Here is a 20255-nt window from a genome sequence, read left to right as displayed (position 1 = left end):
GAGGATAAGATGAAACCATTGACAAGGGTGATGCCTCCAGACGATTAGCCGTGCCGTGACAGGGCATTTGGATCATTTTCCCGAGAGAAGACCGAAAGTAGCCATTGACAATGGTGATGTATCACATAAAGCCAGCCATGGAAAGGAGTAAGACTGATTGGATGAAGATAGCAGGAAAGCAGAGGTTCAGAGGAACGAAAGCATCTCTATTCGCTTATCTGAACTTCTCACCAATAAATTACATAAGTATTTCTATCCCTATTTTATCAATTAATTTCGAAAACCACATTACTATTTTATATCCGCCTGACTGAGATTTACAAGGTGACCATAGCTTGCTTCATACCAACAATCTCCGCGGGATTCGACCCTTACTCACGTAAGGTATTACTTGGACGACCCAGTGCACTTGCTGGTTAGTTGTGCGAAGTTGTGAACCATGGTATTGGCATCATATTTTTGGCGCCATCACCAGGGAAAGAAAGAGCAATGAATTTTACATAATCAAAGTGTAATCACAATTTCTGCGCACCAAGTTTTTGGCGCCGTTCAACTCTAGACTCAGGCTATTCCCCGGGAAATTGAAATCCCGGTGGAGGGGACCATACGTAATTACAAGTGTATCACCATATGGTTATGTGGAGCTTCAAGATATTGATTCTGATAAGAGGTTCATTGTCAATGAACAGAGAATCAAACACTATCTTGAAGGCAACATTGAGCAAGAGTGCTCAAGGCTGAAGCTAGACTAAAAGCTCAGCAAGGTCCAGCTAAAGACAATAAAGAAGCGCTTGCTGGGAGGCAACCCAGCCATGGGGCATCAATCCTCTAAGAATTTTGCCCTATTTCTATTTTTATTTTTATTTGTTTATATAGAGTTCATTAATGACAAGGTAAATAATCAATTGCATAAGTTCACAGGGTTACAGAAGGAATCTGCACACAAAATAGAGAAAAAGAGCTCACTGGCAAGAAAACGCCAGTAAGAGCCTATTTTGGGCGTTCAGCGCCCAAAAGGGGCAGCCAGTGGGCGTTGAACGCCAGTAAGGGTAGCAATCTGGCGTTCAACGCCAGAAAAGGGCAACAACTGGGCGTTGAATGCCCAGGAGATCAGCATTTGGGCATTGAACGCCCAAAACAGGCAGTGTTTGGGCGTTCAAACGCCAGGATGGCAGGGAGGAGGCAAACTCATTTTTCTTCATATTTTTTTCATTCTAATCTTGATTTTCATACTTCAATTCAGGATTTCTTGCATAAACATGTTAAGAACCCTGATTTCTAAATACCCTAATTTCTAAAAATCCTACTTTAAAAATATCAAATGTATCTTAATCCATAAGCACCAAACCTCTTTGCAAATTCAATCCAACTCTTTTCAAATCCTATTTTCAAAACAAATCTAATTTTTTTTCCAACTAATATCTTTTTCAAATCTCCACATTATCTTTTTCAAAATCTAGATTTATCTTTTTCAAAAATCTTTTATATCTTTTCAATTTTAAACTATATCCTCTCTTATCATATCTTCTATCTTATCTTTTTCAAATCAATCTTTTTATCATATCCTTATCTCTTTTTTTCGAAAACCCACCCTCTCTCCCTTTAAATTTGGGTTCGGCCTCCTTCCCCTTCCATCAACAATTGCACCTAGCTCTCCTTCTTTCCCTATCCTTTCTTTTCTTTTGCTTGAGGACAAGCAAACCTCTAAGTTTGGTGTGTTTATCCGCGATCACTAAGATCATGGCTCCTAAAGGAAAACAACCCACTCCAAGAGGCAAGAAAGAGAGCGTTCCAAAACCACTTTGGAATCAAGGGAAGTTCTTATCTAAAGAACATTCAGACCATTATAACAAAATAATGGGTCTGAGATCAGTGATCTCAGAAGTTAGATTCGATCTGAAAGAAGATGAATATCCGGAGATCCAGGAGCAAATTCGAATCAGGAACTGGGAAGTCCTAGCTAATCCTAAAACGAAGGTGGGAAGGAATATGATCCAAGAGTTCTATGCTAATATGTGGCAGACTGACAAGCAAAAACTATCTGGAACTGCTTTCTATGAATATCGGACCATGGTCAGAGGAAAGATTGTTCATACCACCCCTGACAAGATCAGAGAGATCTTAAAGCTACTTCAGCTGAAAGATGATCCAGACTCCTTCAACAGGAGAATGATGAAAACAGACAAGGGTCTGGATAAGATTCTAGAGGACATATGTATCCCTGGAGCCAGGTGGACCACCAACACAAAGGGTGTCCCAAATCAACTCAAGAGAGAAGATCTCAAACCAGTCGCCAGAGGATGGCTGGACTTCATTGGGCATTCTCTGTTGCCTACTAGCAACCGTTCTGAAGTCACAGTTAAAAGAGCAATGATGATCCATTGCATCATGATGGAAAAAGAAGTGGAAGTTCATCAGCTGATCTCAGCCGAACTCTACAAAATTACTAACAAAAATTCTAAAGAAGCCAGGTTGGCTTATCCAAACGTGATTTCTCTGCTCTGCAAGGACGCTGGGGTAAGGATGGGAATAACTGAGTATATCTCAGTTGAGAAACCAATCACCAAAGCATCAATGGAAAAACAACAAGCACAGGATGATCCCACCAAGAAGAAAACACAGGAATTTCTCCCAGAAATCCCTCAATCTGAATACTGGGAGTATCTTGAGACGTCTGTTACCAAGATACGGGAAGCTACGGAACAAATAATAAAAGAACAGAAGGAGCACAGTCAAATTCTCACATATATGTTTAAAGAACAAGAGGAGCAAGGGCGTGACTTGAGGGACTTGAAGCGCCAGAACTTATCTCTTGAAGGACCAAACACCCCAAAGATCCGAGGAACACCCGTTTCCCAGAACTAAGGTTGTTAAATTCCAATTCCTGCTTTAACTCTATGATAGTGTCGTTATAGAAGTTCACCTTAGGAGTCATATAGTAGTAATTAGTATCTATTTTGATTTTATCTCCAATTAAGCCATAGTTTATTTTTCTCATCATCAGCAAACATGAATAAAATAGTAGATCTTTTGAATAAGAGGCAATAAAATTTTGAGTTTTAATAAGAGAAATTCTAATTAGTTGCATGTGGTGGCAATACTTCCTGTCTTTTGAATGAATGCTTGAACAGTGCATATGTCTTTTGAATTTGTTGTTTAAGACTGTTAAATATGTTGGCTCTTGAAAGAATGATGAACATGAGACATGTTATTGATAATCTGAAAAATTATAAAAATGATTCTTGAAGCAAGAAAAAGCAGCAAAAAAAAAAGAAAAAAAAAGAGAAGAGAAGAGCTAATAGCCCTTAAAACCAAAAGGCAAGGGTAATAAAAAGGATCACAAGGCTTTGAACATCAGTGGATAGGAGGGCCTAAGGGAATAAAATCCTGGCCTAAGCGGCTAAACCAAGTTGTCCCTAACCATGTGCTTGTGGCGTGAAGGTGTCAAGTGAAAACTTGAGACTGAGCGGTTAAAGTCAAGGTCCAAAGCAGAAAGAAGAGTGTGCTTAAGAACTCTGGACACCTCTAGTTGGGGACTTTAGCAAAGCTGAGTCACAATCCAAAGGGTTCACCCAATTATGTGTTTGTGGCATTTATGTATCCGGTGGTAATACTGGAAAACAAAGTGCTTAGGGCCACGGCCAAGACTCATGAAATAGCTGTGTTCAAGAATCATCATACTGAAATAGGAGAATCAATAACACTATCTGAATTCTAAGTTCCTATAGATGCCAATCACTCTGAGCTTCAATGGATAAAGTGAGATGCCAAAACTGTTCGGAAGCAAAAAGCTACTAGTCCCGCTCATCTAATTAGAATCTGAGCTTCACTCAAAACTCTGAGATATTATTTCTTCTCAACCTATTAGTCTTCTATTTTATTTGTCTAGTTGCTTGAGGACAAGCAACAGTTTAAGTTTGGTGTTGTGATGAGCGGATATTTTATACGCTTTTTGGGGTTAATTTCATATAGTTTTTAGTATATTCTAGTTAGTTTTTAGTTTATTTCCATTAGATTTTAGGAAAAATTCATATTTCTGGATTTTACTATGAGTTGTGTGTTTTTCTGTAATTTCAGGTATTTTTCTGGCTGAAATTGAGGGAGCTGAGCAAAAATCTGATTCAGGCTGAAAAAGGACTGCTGATGCTGTTGGATTCTGACCTCCCTGCGCTCAAAGTGGATTTTCTGGAGCTACAAAACTCAAAATGTCGCGATTCCAATTGCGTTGGAAATTAGACATCCAGGGCTTTCCAGTAATATATAATAGTCCATACTTTGCTTAAGGATAGAGGACCTAAACTGGCGTTCAACGCCAGTTCTCTGCCCAATTCTGGCGTCCAGCGCCAGAAAAGGATTAAAAGTTGGAGTTCAACGCTAGAAATGGATCCAAACCTGGCGTTGAATGCCCAAAACAGCCTTATGCACGTGAATTATTCAAGTCTCAACCCCAGCACACACCAAGTGGGCCCTAGAAGTGGATCTCTGCACTATCTGTCATAGTCTACTCACTTTTTGTAAACCTAGGCTACTAGTTTAGTATTTAAACAACTTTTAGAGACTTATTTTGTATCTCATGACATTTCAGATCTACACTTTGTACTCTTTGACGGCATGAGTCTCTAAACTCCATTGTTGGGGGTGAGGAGCTCTGCTGTGTCTCAATGAATTAATGCAAGTATTTCTATTTTCTATTCAAACATGCGTGTTCCTATCTAAGATATCCATTCGTGCCTAACTATGGAGAAGGTGATGATCAGTGACACTCATCACCTTCCTCAACCCATGAACGTGTGTCTGACAATCACCTCCGTTCTACATCAGATTGAATGAATATCTCTTAGATTCCCTAATCAGAATCTCCGTGGTATAAGCTAGACTGATGGCGGCATTCATGAGAATCCGGAAAGTCTAAACCTTGTCTGTGGTATTCCGAGTAGGATTCAGGGATTGAATGACTGTGACGAGCTTCAAACTCGCAAGTGCTGGGCGTAGTGACAGACGCAAAAGGAGGGTGAATCCTATTCCAGTATGATCGGGAACCTCAGATGATTAGCCGTGCTGTGACAGAGCATTTGGACCATTTTCACAAGAGGAGGGGATGTAACCATTGACAACAGTGATGCCCCAACACACAGCTTACCATAGAAGGACGTGCGTGCGTGAATCAGAGGACAAAGGAAAGCAGAGATTCAGAAGACAAAGCATCTCCAAAACTCCAACATATTCTCCATTACTGCATAACAAGTAACCTTTAACCCATGCTCCCTTGTTTATTCGCAATTCAACTGATAAATATAATTGACTTCCTGACTAAGAATTGCAAGATAACCATAGATTGCTTCAAACCAACAATCTCCGTGGGATTCGACCCTTACTCACGTAAGGTATTACTTGGACGACCCAGTGCACTTGCTGGTTAGTGGTACGAGTTGTGAAAAGTGTGATTCATAATTTGTGCACCAAGTTCACAAATGAATTCTCGTTGCAGGTATAGTTTCTAAACCAAACAATAATCCTTTCATACAAAAGATTGTTTGTCACAAGTACAAATCCCTAAAATTTATAAACCGAAGTATTTGAACCTCAGGTCGTTCTCCCTAGAAATTGCAATAAAGTGTTCTTGTTATTGGCTATGAAGTATGTTTGGGGTTTTTGAGATTTTGAACAAGGAATGTAAATTGCAAAAGAAATAAACTAACAACTAACAAAGCTCTTGGCTAGATGTGAGAACTAGAAGTCTTATCCTAGTTATCCTCCTCAATTGTGACCACAAATTGTCCATTGCTACCACTTAGTTAACCTCTAACCATGGAGGAAAGTCAAGTGGATGAATCAACTTGATTCCACAAGTCCTAGCCAACTCCCAAGGGAAAGACTAGCTTTAGTGGTATCCAAATCACTTAGCAACTTCTAATTATCAATCAACAAAGGAATTAGATAACTCAAGCGTCACTAATTACTCTACCTAGGCCAAGAGGAACAAAATCTATACTAGATTCCAACCAAGCATTCCATCAAAAACTTGGAAGGTATAAAAGAAAAGCATAGTAAATCTACAACAAGAGCAAAATCTAACAACAACTAATTGCAAAAAATTAACAACAACAATTAAAGAAAACAATATCTAAATGAATTACCTCAAATTGCATTAAAGAAAAATAGAAGAAGAAAAAGTGCATCAACAACAAAGTAGGCAATTACAAGAATGAAATGCAAAATTAGAGAGAGGAAGAGTAGAGGAACAAGAAAAGGAAAAGTAAATCAAAGCATGAATTAAATCTAGATCTAAGAACTAAACCTAATCCTAATTCTAATCCTAGAGAGAAGTGAGAGCTTCTCTCTCTAAAACTAACTAAAACTATTTCTAAAACTAAACTATGACTAATGATCAAAAGTATGTTAATTCCCCTTCAATCCTTGGCTTAAACAGCATCAAAAATGAGTTGTATTGGGCCCACAAGGCTTCTAAAATCGCTGGCCATGAGTTGCATTAAGTGAACCATGTGCACCCATCGGCGCGGACGCGTACCGTGCGCATGCGTGCCCCTATGCGCAATGCAACTATGGCAAATCTTATATCATTTTGAAGTCCCAGATGTTAGCTTTCCAACGCAAATAAAATAGTATCATTTGGACCTCTGTAGCTCAAGTTATGGTCAATTAAGTGCGAAGAAGTCGGCTTGACAGCTTTTGCGATTCCTTCATTTCTTTATGAGTTCTCCATTTCTACATGCTTTTTTTTCATTCCCTTGATCCAATATTTGCCTACTAAATCTGAAATCACTTAACAAACATATCAATACATCTAATGGAATCAAAGGTAAATCAAGATTAAACAATTAAGGGCCTAAAAGCATGTTTTCACACTTAAGCACAAATTAGGAGACAATCATAAAACCATGCTATTTCATTGAATAAATGTGGGTAAAATGTCATAAAATTCCCTAAATTAAGTACAAGATAACCCTACAAATAGGGTTTATCAGTTGTCAAAAATTAACCAATAGATATTTGGTCAGTTGATAGAACTGATAGAATTCGGACCTTATTTTTTTGAAATATTTTTGTATTAATATATGAAAAAAATTATTTTTTTAAATTTTATAATATACAATAAGAATAAAGGAAAGAAAATAGAAAGTATTATACATCTTATTTTAGTTTCTTAATATATTAAAAAATAGAGCTTAAATAATAGAATTAGAAGGAAGTAGGGAGAGAAAAATTAATTATATTTTTTAATTTTGAAAAACAAAATTATCTCAATTACAATAAAAATGAATTATATGGTATATCTGATTTGTCAATCAATGATATAATAGATTTTAAATTTTTTTATTCAAAATATATTTAAAAAAAAAGGAGTTGCACTACAAGAGAGGCGCGATTTTGCAAAATCAAACGCCGGCGGCTAAGGAAAACGCCATAATTATGGGCGCGGGGATTAGGTTTTGCGGCGGTTTTCAACAACCGCTGGTATAACCGCCACTAAATCAGTATTTTGCGGCATCCAGTTAAAAAATCGCCGCTAAAAGAGAGTGCCGCGATTTCGCGCATGTTTATCGGCAGCCTGTAACCGCCACTATTTAACACGGTTTTTTAAAGTTTGTGACTGTTTGGTGGCGGTTTTAAAACCGCCGCTAATTTCAATACAAATTTTAAAAAAAATTAGATTTTCCTTTTAAAAAAAGCTGATTTTGTTTTGTTTAATTTTAAAGATACATTTTTTGGTTTCTTTAATACTATAAATCTTAATATTTTTCATCTATTAAATCTAAACTTGTGGAAAAAATAACAAAATTAACTGAAAAACAAAATAATATATTTATCATCCGTGTTGCCATGTTTCGCCTTGAAACTGCTGGAGATACATTGGTGGCAGCATCTTTAAAAAAATCGAAATTCTCTATAAGTCAGAGCCAAAACAAGTAAACTACATGATCATAGAAGAACATCATCTATACTTCAAAGAGATCATCATTCATTAAGAATAAAAGTATCAACTACTACATAAACATGTCAATAGTGTCTCCAACAAAGAAATCAACCTTTCACCCACACCTCCTTTTATAGTCAATACATAATTCAGCTTTGCTCTCTTGGTAAACCTGAAATGTAGAAAGAACATGAAGTCATTTTAATTCTTTAAAATGCAAATTGAATTGAGAGTTGAAATCTTAGATACAATGATGGTGATGATGACTTACTTGAATCAAATCTATGTAATTCATTCAGTACCGGCAGTGATCCCCGAAAAGCATCAATACATCCTCAATGTTCCTTGCTCTTGGATCCTCAACAAATAAACATTTTCATTAATTAAAAACTGGAACTAACAACACTTTGTATACCATATGTCAACAGAACAACATATATAGCACAATACAAAGTTTTATATTCTCTGTCAACAAACAAGTAATTAGACTATATATGTTAGGATTAATACATGAAATAAAGCATATGATATGAAACAGCTTAGCACCTCAAATAGCCAGTGGAACTGCCTTATAGCATTAGCAGTTCCCTGAAACCAACTTTGACCCTCCTGACCTGGAACTTGAGTGGCTGCAAGAATTTGAAAACAAAACAAGAGCTCCCTTCATTTGCATTCTCCTTCAAATTCAAGACATTTCCTCTAATCTCCTTTCCTTCATCCCCACCCATTATTCTCTTAATAACTGTCTTTAACGACCAAACTAATAAGTTTAGGGGAAAAGAAAACAAATAGTAACAGCACCTATAAATACCACAAATTGAATAGCATACTATTTCTTGTAATCTGAAAAGTAAGAATACCATTTTAGTACATGAAAACTCATTAGGTTTTCTTTTGTGTTCAGAGGATAAAAGAGTTTTTACAAAAAAGTTCAACATAACTAGTATAAGCACATGCATAAAAGAATTTTTTATCTTCTAAATAAATTCTGTACCAGTTCTTGCTGAGGTCTTTTATTTTGATTAATAATAGAATTCCTCTCCTCGATGATCTTCGAAATAAGATCCCTTTCCTAAAGTAATAAGTCTGGTACATATAATAGAGATAAGATGATATTAATTATGATCTCCTATAAGATAAAGCTAGTTCAAGTGTAGAATTATTAAGTGTTTATAATATACCATAGAGGTAATAAAGTAATTAGTAATAAGTTATTTTGTTATAAATTTTATTCATATAACATAAATAAGATATAAACATTCTAGTTATTAATAAAAGATATTTTTATTAATAACTAGATAGAATATTTACTTTAGATTTAATCAATAAAACACACTTCATCCAGTTTACATATTGGCCAAATTATCTCTCTTTTTCCTATTCTTTCTTTTTCAATTCTGCAGATTATGCTTCATGATCAAAAAGTTTTCACTGAAAATCTTCTTTTCTTTTCCCATAATAATAATAATAATAATAATAATAATAATAATAATAATAATAATAATCTCTCCTTCGTACACCATTGATCAAATAGAACACCAAAATAGTATATGTCTGTCTTTGTATCTGTCTCCCTAACGTAATAATAAGATCACAGATATCCAACTAAAAGATAAATGACAGCAAATTCTCCTAAAAATAGTATATACCTCTACAAATCTTCTTTTCTTTCTTCTATGCATAAACATTCCTTAATCATTGACATTTACACTAATCACTCCTTCAATCTTAAGGAGATTAGTGTCATATTTTACAAAATATAAAAATATCATAGGTAGTATAACCTAAATTTCAGAAAAAGTTAGTATATACCTCTACAAATAAAGTGTTTTTCATAATACTAATACCATAGAAGAAATTAGTATAATTTACCCTTCATAAAACCCCTACATCTTTTTAAGTTAATATCCAAATTATACTACTTTGACTACAATATATACCTAATAATTAGTCTTTTCTGGTCTAAAGATAATTAGCATTATATATCCTCATTTTACAATTTACATACAAAAGTTACAAGAAGACAATTTTCAATGAATACATAAAGCATTATTTGTCTTTATGGTAATTATTACCAATTACATGTGGGCAACATATGAGTTTGCTTGGGTCACATATCTAACCCATCTATATGGATTATGTGCCTTTGATTTCTTCGCTATTTGCAACACCTACACCAACAAATGGCTTCTTAGAACTATTTATCACTAGAGAGTACAAAATAACCCAAAATATATGATAGGTTAAGTATTAGTCTCTACTTCAAAATATCTGTCATTTTTGACAAAGAGAAAGTTTAAAATATCAATGTATTATTCAGATACATTGATTTTATATTTTACCACTTTATTCAAATAGAGTAATTGACAAATATTTTGAAACAAAATGAGTAATAAAAAGGGAATTTACTCTGAATGTCTGATCATCAAATTATAGAAGATTATACAAAACAATTTGAATTTAATTTCATATGGACAGCTACCATTTAATTTCATGATCAATAATACACAAGTGAGTTATGAAAATCATCTGCAAAATCAGGCACAATGTTCAACCAACACCTTTTCTTTTTTTGTTTAAAATAAGTAAATAAATTTTCAAACGTGTATTTATATTTGAAAGTAAAATATAGAGAAAATATAACTTCAAAGGATCATCTCCACATTTTACCTGAAGCCTTAAAGCATGATATATTGGTATATCAAAGGTCATGCTAACAGGCCCTGCCTCCTTCATGATATTTCCTGCATTTCCAACAAAACAGAGCCTCTGGAAAAATAAAGATATCACTCCATTTTAATGCGCTTGATCTTTATTTCTCTCTAATTTAAACATTAGTATAATAATATTCTTTCATTCTGAAAAAATGTCGACTAAGATAGTAGATAATAACAACTGATTAACCAGAAAATCGGTGGTTATGGGCTTATGGCACTGATTAATCTAATCCAAGAAATTATTCTATATAAAAATTCTGCACCTAGTCCTGCTGGATAATGAGATAGGATGGTTAGGAGACAACAAGTGCGGCCAAAACTAACTATTGGTATGCGATTAAGAAGATAACGATTAATGTGGACAGATTTGAATTCTGAAACCAAAAGAAAAATAGCACAAACTTGAACAAGGGGTTTTGTACATACTAGTAATCTAAACGAAGAAGCTGATCGGCAATGGACCTACCGGCAACGGGAAGCGCGAGCAGCTGGTACTGACGAGCGGAGGGGAACGGCGGCAGGGATTCGCACGCGGAGGTGTGTTTTGCACCTCTGCTCCTTTTGTGTTCGCGCGAGGAAGATAAAAAGTGCGAATCTAATTCTTGACTGTATATACCCAAATCAAGAAGAACAAGATCAATATAAGCCAAATTGAAAAGTGAAACAAAAAAAATCAACCAAATTAAAAGAGGGCTTAGCAAACCTAGGTTTCGGACCAGTGTTAGAGGGAGGAAGAGCGGCTCAGTGATGGACACAGCAATAAGAAGGAGGAGACTACTGGAATTGACTGAGGGAAGCATCACGGCGGCAAGGACTCCCAGAGAAGTGGTTCACAATTGACTTCACGCGAAAACGATTTTATGAACGCGTTATGTTAATTTGTTATATATATCACTTTGTTGCTTTCCAGCGGTTAGAACGTGTCACCGCGGCTATGCTATTTAATTTTGCTGCAGTTATCAAACTACTACGACAATCACCGCTATCCATCCAATCTACGGCGGGTTTATAAACGATCGCCAATTTTATGCCACCATCCTCTGTGTCTGTTGTAGTGTTGAAAATGATCCAACGTAATTACGTAAACCTCAAGATTTTCAAGTAGTCTTTTCGTGACATTCTAAAGTCATCAATTATTTGATGTGCCATACCTGAAAAAGGAACGTTTTGAATGTAAAGCAAGCAAAAATATTGGTCCCCCACTGATAAAACACTTTTGATCTCCCTTTATAACAATTTATATCAATAAATTATTTTTAGGCAAAAAAACAGAAATAAGTCAAGGGAGAAAATAATTTACGTGAATAAGTCAAAACGAAAACTGCTTCATGAATCTACCAACGCATGTTTATATGTAGTTCGAACCAGCTTGATCGAACTTCATTTCTACATAATTCGAACCAGCTTGGTTCGAATTATACACAAACACATGCACACACATAATTCGAACCAGCTTGGTTCGAATTACACACAAACACACGCACACACTAATTCGAACCAGCTTGGTTCGAATTACACACAGTAATTCATGGTATAATTCGAATTATGCTGTTAAAAAATTAATAATTTATTAAAAAAATTTATTAAAAAATTTATTAAAAAAATTAATAATTTAAAATTAAAAAAATATATATTTTTATTTCATACGTTAAAAAAAAGCTAACAAAATATTTAATTACGAGACTTCTTTAAAATATTAATGAGCTATCAATTCGAATTCCATACAATACTTTTCTGTCCATTTTTAATAGTTTATGAATATTTTTTAATAAATTTTTTTAATAAATTTTTTTAAATTATACTACAAAAAATATTTTATCCTATGCAAAATAATTTAAAAAAAATGGCTTAAAAAATGTTAGGAGTACTATAAAAATTTGTAATGTTATAATAACTTAGGTAAATACATGCATGTACTCAAATTTTAAATAAAATATTCTACATAGTCAATAATAATTTAGAAATGAAATAAAATATTTTATTTCATACAAAATAATTAAAAAATATATTTTATTCTATACAAAATAATTTTAAAAAATGGCTTAAAAGATGTTATGAGTACTATAAAAGTTTGTAATATTCTAGTGATTTAGGTAAATACATGAGAAAAATATTTTTTCTTTAATTTCTAAATTATTAGTGACTATGTGGAGTATTTCTTTAATGTCCTAAGTCATTAGGACATTACAAATTTTTATAATACTTATAACATCTTTTAAGCCATTTTTTCAATTATTTTGCATAGAATAAAATATTTTTTTGTGGTATAATTTAAATAAATTTATTAAAAAATATTCATGAGCTATCAAGAATGGGCAGAAGAGTATTGTATAGAATTCGAATTGCTCACCATATAATTTGAATCAGAGTAATTCGAACTTCCCTATGCGTAATTCGAATCATGTAATATCTCACCATATAATTTAAATAATTTTATTAAAAAATTATCATGAATATTTTTTAATAAATTTATTTAAATTATACCATAAAAAAATATTTTATTCTATGCAAAATAATTTAAAAAATGGCTTAAAAGATGTTAGAAGTACTATAAAAATTTGTAATGTCCTAATGACTTAAGACATTAAAGAAATACTCCACATAGTCACTAATAATTTAGAAATTAAAGAAAAAATATTTTTATCATGTATTTATCTAAATCACTAGAATATTACAAACTTTTATAGTACTCATAACATCTTTTAAGCCATTTTTTAAAATTATTTTGTATAGAATAAAATATATTTTTTAATTATTTTGTATGGAATAAAATATTTTCTTTCATTTCTAAATTATTATTGATTATGTAGAGTATTTTATTTAAAATTTGAGTACATGCATGTATTTACCTAAGTTATTATAACATTACAAATTTTTATAGTACTCCTAACATTTTTTAAGCCATTTTTTTAAAATTATTTTGCATAGGATAAAATATTTTTTGTAGTATAATTTAAAAAAATTTATTAAAAAAATTTATTAAAAAATATTCATGAACTATTAAAAATGGACAGAAAAGTATTGTATGGAATTCGAATTGATAGCTCATTAATATTTTAAAGAAGTCTCGTAATTAAATATTTTGTTAGCTTTTATTTAACGTATGAAATAAAATATATATTTTTTAAATTTTTAAATTATTAATTTTTTTAATAAATTTTTTAATAAATTTTTTTTAATAAATTATTAATTTTTTAACAGCATAATTCGAATTATACCATGAATTATTGTGTGTGTAATTCGAACCAAGCTGGTTCGAATTAGTGTGTGCGTGTTTGTGTGTAATTCGAACCAAGCTGGTTCGAATTATGTGTGTGCATGTGTTTGTGTATAATTCGAACCAAGCTGGTTCGAATTATGTAGAAATGGAGTTCCGAACTACATATAAACATGCATTGGTGAATTCATGAAGCAATTTTTGTTTTGGTTTATTCACGTAAATTATTTTTTCTCTTGACTTATTTTTGTTTTTTACCCTTATTTTTATATCTAAAATAAGACTAGTTTAGTTAGGCATTAACTCTAATTCTGAAATAATTATGGTTGCTATTTATTTTTGTCCACCGATTTTTTTTCTATTTCAAAATTTGATGAATGTAAAATTGACATCTCATTTGATATATTTTAGTTTTATTTGTAATATTTAAAATAAATTTTTTTATAATATTTTTTTACAATAAATGTTTATTCATTTTTTTTTAACAATGAAACTTAAAATAAAAAAAACAAACTAAAAGATAATAGTAAAAGAAAATTTGTGGAGAGACATATGTCAACTGGAAATAAATAAGTAACATGTGAAACAGAAGATGATTGATGGATATGCTATAGAGATAGGAGATGAAAGATTAATCAGATTTTGAGAAGATACATGGCTATAAGCAAGAAATTCCTTTTCGAGCTCTTCTTAATTTCAAACAAAAAAAGATTTGTAATTGGGAATTGTGGTTTTTGGGAGGGTTAAAGTGGATTTGGAACTTCCAATGGAGGAGAAAATTCCGTCAATGAGAGGCAGAAAGCTTGAATCAACTACTTGAGGTCTTGCAATCTGTAAGATTGATAGCAGAAGTATAAGATAAAGTGGTGTGAAAATTTGACAAGAAAAGCATTTATTCTACTAACTCATTTGTACAAATTTTGTAAAAAGAGACTGAAGGATGACATTGTTGATTATAGATTCACAAATGAAATTTGGAAAGAACTTGTCTCGCCTCGTGTCAAGTTGTTTACGTGGTTTGTGCTAGTAGGTCGAGTTAATACTAAGGATCGACTTAGTAGATTGGGTATCATTGAACAGAGTGATACTGGCTGTGTATTATGCAACAAAAACGTTGAAACTGTACAACACTTGTTTGTTACGTGTGAGTTTTTTGGCAGGTATGGTGTGCTTAGATTATTCATTTTGGTCGTCATTGGACTATCTTAGGTACTGTCAAAGAACACTTTGAGAGTTAGAGGACTTTGCTTTTGAGAAAAGAATTGCGCAAAAGTAGTTAGTTGGTTTCTTTTCAGTTATATAGAATGTCTGGCTACATAGGAATGATGTCATATTCCAGAATAAGACAACAAATGTGAAGAATTGTGTTGCTAGCACCTTTGAGTTCTCAATAAAGTGGTGTGGTAGTTGATCGAGATTATTGATGGCTATGCCGGAAATGACATAGGAGTTGTTTTAGGTTTATGTACTTTGTTTTGTTGCTTGTTGTTTATATGCTCCACTTTTGTGTTGAGCTTTTACTTTTTTCAAAATAAATAAATAAATAAAAAATAACCGTTCTTGAAAATAAAATGTTGATAGAATCAGCATGAAGATGAAGAGAGATATAAGAAGGTAAATTAAAGAATACATGATAGTTAAAAGGTAAACTATGACTATAATTAATCATTTTATCTGCACAAGAATTTACTTCCTAAAATTAATATTGTATTCTCCAGTTGATTAGTTTGTTGCACCTCTTTTTAATTGGCAAAATAAAAATTCAAAAAAAATAAATTAATATCATCATAAAGAACAAACCTTATTACTGCAACTACTTCACTTTCATAACCATCTAATTATATCCATATTTACAAAAAGGTTCATATCCATTAAATTTTCCAGAATTCTATCGAAATAATTGAGATAAAAACTGAATTTGCACTAAAAATAACTAAACCTTTCATTCATGTCTCTAATAACATTCAAATTATTTGTATTTAGCTTAACAAAAAATGATTCGAAGGAATGTCATTTAATAGTCTACCTCTTAATATAATAACTAATTATCTTTTTAATTCAGCGCAGTTCAACCTGCACATGTTAAAAGTCCTTTGCTAAATATTATCATTTTTTTTCAATTTTATATCTATGATCTATCATTTGCAACTCTAATATGTATCAAAGATAACTCTAGTGTCAATCTTCACCTCTAAGTTCTATCCCTATTATTATTCGGTTACGCCAATTCCATACTTATCACCCCCAACCCAACCCTGCGTCCAACCCACATCTCCACCATCCACTGTCAGTTGCAGTCCACTATCACCACTAATCCAAGTCGCAAATCAACTCCACCCATACTCACTCTTTCTTTTTTAGGTTCGATTATCATAAGTCCAATAAAATATTGAAAATATTTGATAATAAAAAACATTAACTAAAAACAGTCATAATTTATTTTATTTAATATTTATTAATTATTATAATAATTAATAAATACTAAATAAAACAAATTTTTTTTTCTCCAACATTACCCTAAAATATATATTACATATGCATATTTGTTATATCCATGTGCCAATTCAAAATCTGCCAATGATAAATAATAGGGACCCACAAGCAACCGTGTTATAAGCCCTTGATTGAATGCTCCACATTATAAGCCTAAAGCAATTGCATTAAAGGTTTCGTGTTTATTTTGTAGACGCTTTTTTGGAATCAAATAATCTCTCTTCATAACAAATGTCATCTTAAAAGCGTGCTTCAACGAAATTTGGTATAAAACCTATAATTAAAATGCTTAAAGTTATAACATAAATAAAAGAATATAACCAGAAAGTACGTACTCTAGAATCTTGACAATAAAGTATGTCTAATAATGCAGAAGTAGGGTCTTTTATGTTATAATTTAAAAATAAAAAATTTATATAATTAATAATAAATAAATGTAAAATAATTAGGATAATAAATTCTTTATTTCATGACAGTAGCCTTGAGTTGAAATTTAGAGAAAGAAATTAAAAATATATATATAAGTAAAAAATAAAAAAAGATTAAATCAGATATCCCAATTCTTTATGTATATGAATCTTTTATCTCATTAATCTAGTATAAAACTAAAAAATGTTGTCAAAAATGCAAAATCATATTTGATCAGATTTTATGAGCCGTCTAAACCGAATCCAATAATTTTATACGCATTAGATGTGTTATTTTTTATTAACTATTAGATTTTATTAAATAAAAATAAAAAAATGTTATAAAAAAAAAATTAATAAACTTTATAAATATAAATATATTAATGCATACGTACATAAATATATTTTAATATATAAAAATAATAAGTATAATCTTTTATTTTAAAATAAATAAATATAAAGTATATAAATACATACAAAAATATTTTTATTTATTAAGATTAATTAGTATATAATTTTATTTTTAATTACAAAATATAAAATAATTAGATTATTTTATATTACTTGTTAATCTAATCTAACTTACATAATCCATCTTTATAAATGTCAAAATAAGGTGGCGAGTATCCTAATGTCGGATCCAATACTAATACGTGAATCAGTGATTAATTGATTATAGACTAATTAAATTTAAAATTCACTTAATTATTTTTAGTAATAATATATCATCTTAAATAATCCTTCTAATTTTTAAATGAAAACTACAACATGTATCTGTGTCCTGCACAGAATAATAAACAATAATATATAAAATATTATTAAAAAAATAAAAATAAAAATATGCACAATAATTTTTTTTAAAATTATAAAATTAATTAAATTTAAAATTTAACTATTTTTAATATTAAAAATAATAAAATCAATGCATAATAATTATAGTTATTTTTAAAATATAATAATTACTCACTAATAGTGACTAATATATTAACAAATTATAATTAATTTGGTTTAATGAAATTATTTATATGTGTTTGCACACTTTTAAATGTTAGGGTGCTTTTTCAAAATTAATTTATACTTATCAAAATTAAAAAATCTAACATAACTTCATATACTGATAAAATTCAAATTTATTCTTATATTTGTGTATATTATGATTTTTTAAATTTTAGAAATTATTGTTTCTTGTGTTTATTCAAAAAACTTTAATTTATTTTTAGTTTAATTTACTAAATTTAGATGCTATAACTTTTAAAAATATAATTTTTAATGTCAAATTTGATATGTTATTTTCGATAATTAAAAATTTTAACAAATTGATAATTAACAAATTTCAATAATATTTGATTGAAATTCCTATACAAGTATAGAAATAATTATTAAATTTGAAAAAATAATATAATTATTAAATTATATATTTTATAATAGATCATTTTAACAAGAAATAAAGATAGTAAAAATCAACTAGTATTAAAGTTAGAGGTAACAAAATGGGTTAAATTTGCTCAGTCAACCCACCAAAATTGTCAAAAAAGGCGGTCATTAATACTAGTTGATTTTTACTATTTTTATTTCATATTGAATTGATCTATTATAAAATATATAATTTAATAATTATATTATTCTTTTAAATTAATATTTTTTTATAGGAATTCTAATTAAATATTATTAAAAATTTTTAATTATAAATTTGTTAAATTTTTTAATTATTAAAAATAACTTATGAAATTTGATTTTTAAAAAATATATTTTCAAAAGTTGTAGCACATAAATTTAGTAAATTAAATTAAAAATAAATTTACAATTTTCTAATAAGCATAAGAAACAACAATTGTTAAAATAAAAAAAATCATAATATGCATAAATATAAGAATAAATTTAAATTTTATCATTATATGAGGTTATGTTAGATTTTTAAATTTTGATAAGTATAAATTAACTTTGAAAAATACTCTAACTTTTTAAAGTGTGCAAGCACAACTAAATAATTTTATTAAATCAAATTCATTATAATTTGTTAATATATTAACTGTAAATCCCGCTAAATTTGTAAATAATTAGTCAATAAATTAAATTTTAATAAAAAATTAAAAATGTGAATATTATATTAAAATATGATAGAGCTCATTAAAACGAGAATTTTGACACTAATTTCAAAGAATTTGGTCTGAGATCGGGCCGAACGAGTCGAACCGGTCGGACCGAGCCCAAATGAGCCCAAGGCTCAAACCCTTCAACCCAAGTGACATTAATGACATGCCTCTCTCCTTCTCCATTCAGCCAAGAACGTTGAAACAAGCTAAGGGGAAGAAATGAGAGGGTTCAAACCCTAACCTCCACTTTAATCCACCATAACTTCTTCATCCGAACTCTGATTGCCGCATCGTTTGCGGCCGCGCGTCGAGCTCTACGATGCCCAATATCCAATTTTGGTAATAAAAACTTCAGTTTCTGTCTCAGCCTCTAATTCTCTTGGATTTTCGAAAATTGAGGTTTTGGTTATTAAAATTCGGTGTCTTGATGTTTAGGCTCAAACTAGCTTGAGGAGCTTGTGGATCCTTATTTAATCAAAACATATATAAGGTGAGAACTCTCAAAATTCTACAAATACTAGCTTATGTGGGTTTGGGTATTGAATTTGGGTGTGAACTATGTGAATTAGGCTTGTATAAGTATACATTGAAGTTGATTGAGCACATTGGAGGCTTGGTGGAGTTTGGGAGGCCTTGCCTTGTAGATTTTGAACCTTGAGGGTTGCTTTGGGTGCCTTGGTGTTGTCTCGACGTATACGTGGAAATCGGCCAAGTTATGGTTTAGGTTTCGCGTATTTAATATATAATGTTATGTGAAACCTTAGGCTAGAGGACCATAGGATAGGTTGGAATGATTAAGCATGTTGAATGTTAGGGTTTGTGATAATGGTTGATGACATGGATTAAGTATGTGTTGGTGGTTGTGATTATGTTGGAATCTGAATGCTAGAGAGGTATTTGATTAATGATGGATTTGTTGGTAAGGATGTTTGTGCATAATTGGTGAATTGTTTATAGTTTCGTTATTTAAAGTAGGAATTTGGGAGCAAAATTGTATAATATTGATGCTTGATGGATGATAGCAGGTTGTAGTATTATGTTATTGTGATATTGCATGTTTTTGGACAGATGTTAAGTGTGGAATGATTAATATTTAAATGGTGAATCAATAAAATAGAGGTTGGAAGGTTTTTGTGAAAAAATTTTTTTGGACGAACTTCGTCGAGCCATAACTTAGATTCTGGATTCCCAAAGAATTTCAAACTTATTTTATACAAAAATCAGGTCTGTGAAGTTTACGTCATTCAAATAATGGAGGAAAAATGATTTAAAACAAAAAAGTTATGTGCGTCGGAAGTTTTAGGTTAAAAACTGAAATTCTGCAGCTTTTGACACTTAGTAAAATTTTTGGAAAAACGTACGTCCACGCATACACGTGGCCCATGCCTACGC

The 20255-nt window shown here is 31.1% G+C and overlaps 1 long non-coding RNA gene across 16 annotated transcripts; it reads right to left on the bottom strand.

The window, feature by feature from the left end:
- Window positions 1-7800: 7800 nt before the first annotated feature.
- Window positions 7801-11854, bottom strand: LOC112765356 (uncharacterized). Of its 16 annotated transcripts, none has more exons than XR_011875288.1 (8): window positions 11357-11854; window positions 11080-11259; window positions 10607-10705; window positions 10012-10107; window positions 8931-9022; window positions 8483-8565; window positions 8208-8286; window positions 7801-8108 (listed from the first exon to the last, which is right to left on the bottom strand). It is a non-coding gene; the product is annotated as an uncharacterized lncRNA (long non-coding RNA). The 16 variants fall into 16 exon arrangements; XR_003183673.3 differs by having other exon boundaries at window positions 11120-11259; window positions 11357-11853; XR_003183671.3 differs by having other exon boundaries at window positions 8483-8682; window positions 11357-11802.
- Between the last annotated feature and the right edge of the window lie 8401 nt (window positions 11855-20255).

This window comes from Arachis hypogaea, chromosome 17, assembly GCF_003086295.3.
Source record: "Arachis hypogaea cultivar Tifrunner chromosome 17, arahy.Tifrunner.gnm2.J5K5, whole genome shotgun sequence".
NCBI classification, from domain to species: Eukaryota; Viridiplantae; Streptophyta; class Magnoliopsida; order Fabales; family Fabaceae; genus Arachis; species Arachis hypogaea.
Note: the sequence above shows the minus strand (reverse complement) of the source record. Positions and strands in the feature narration are given on the sequence as shown.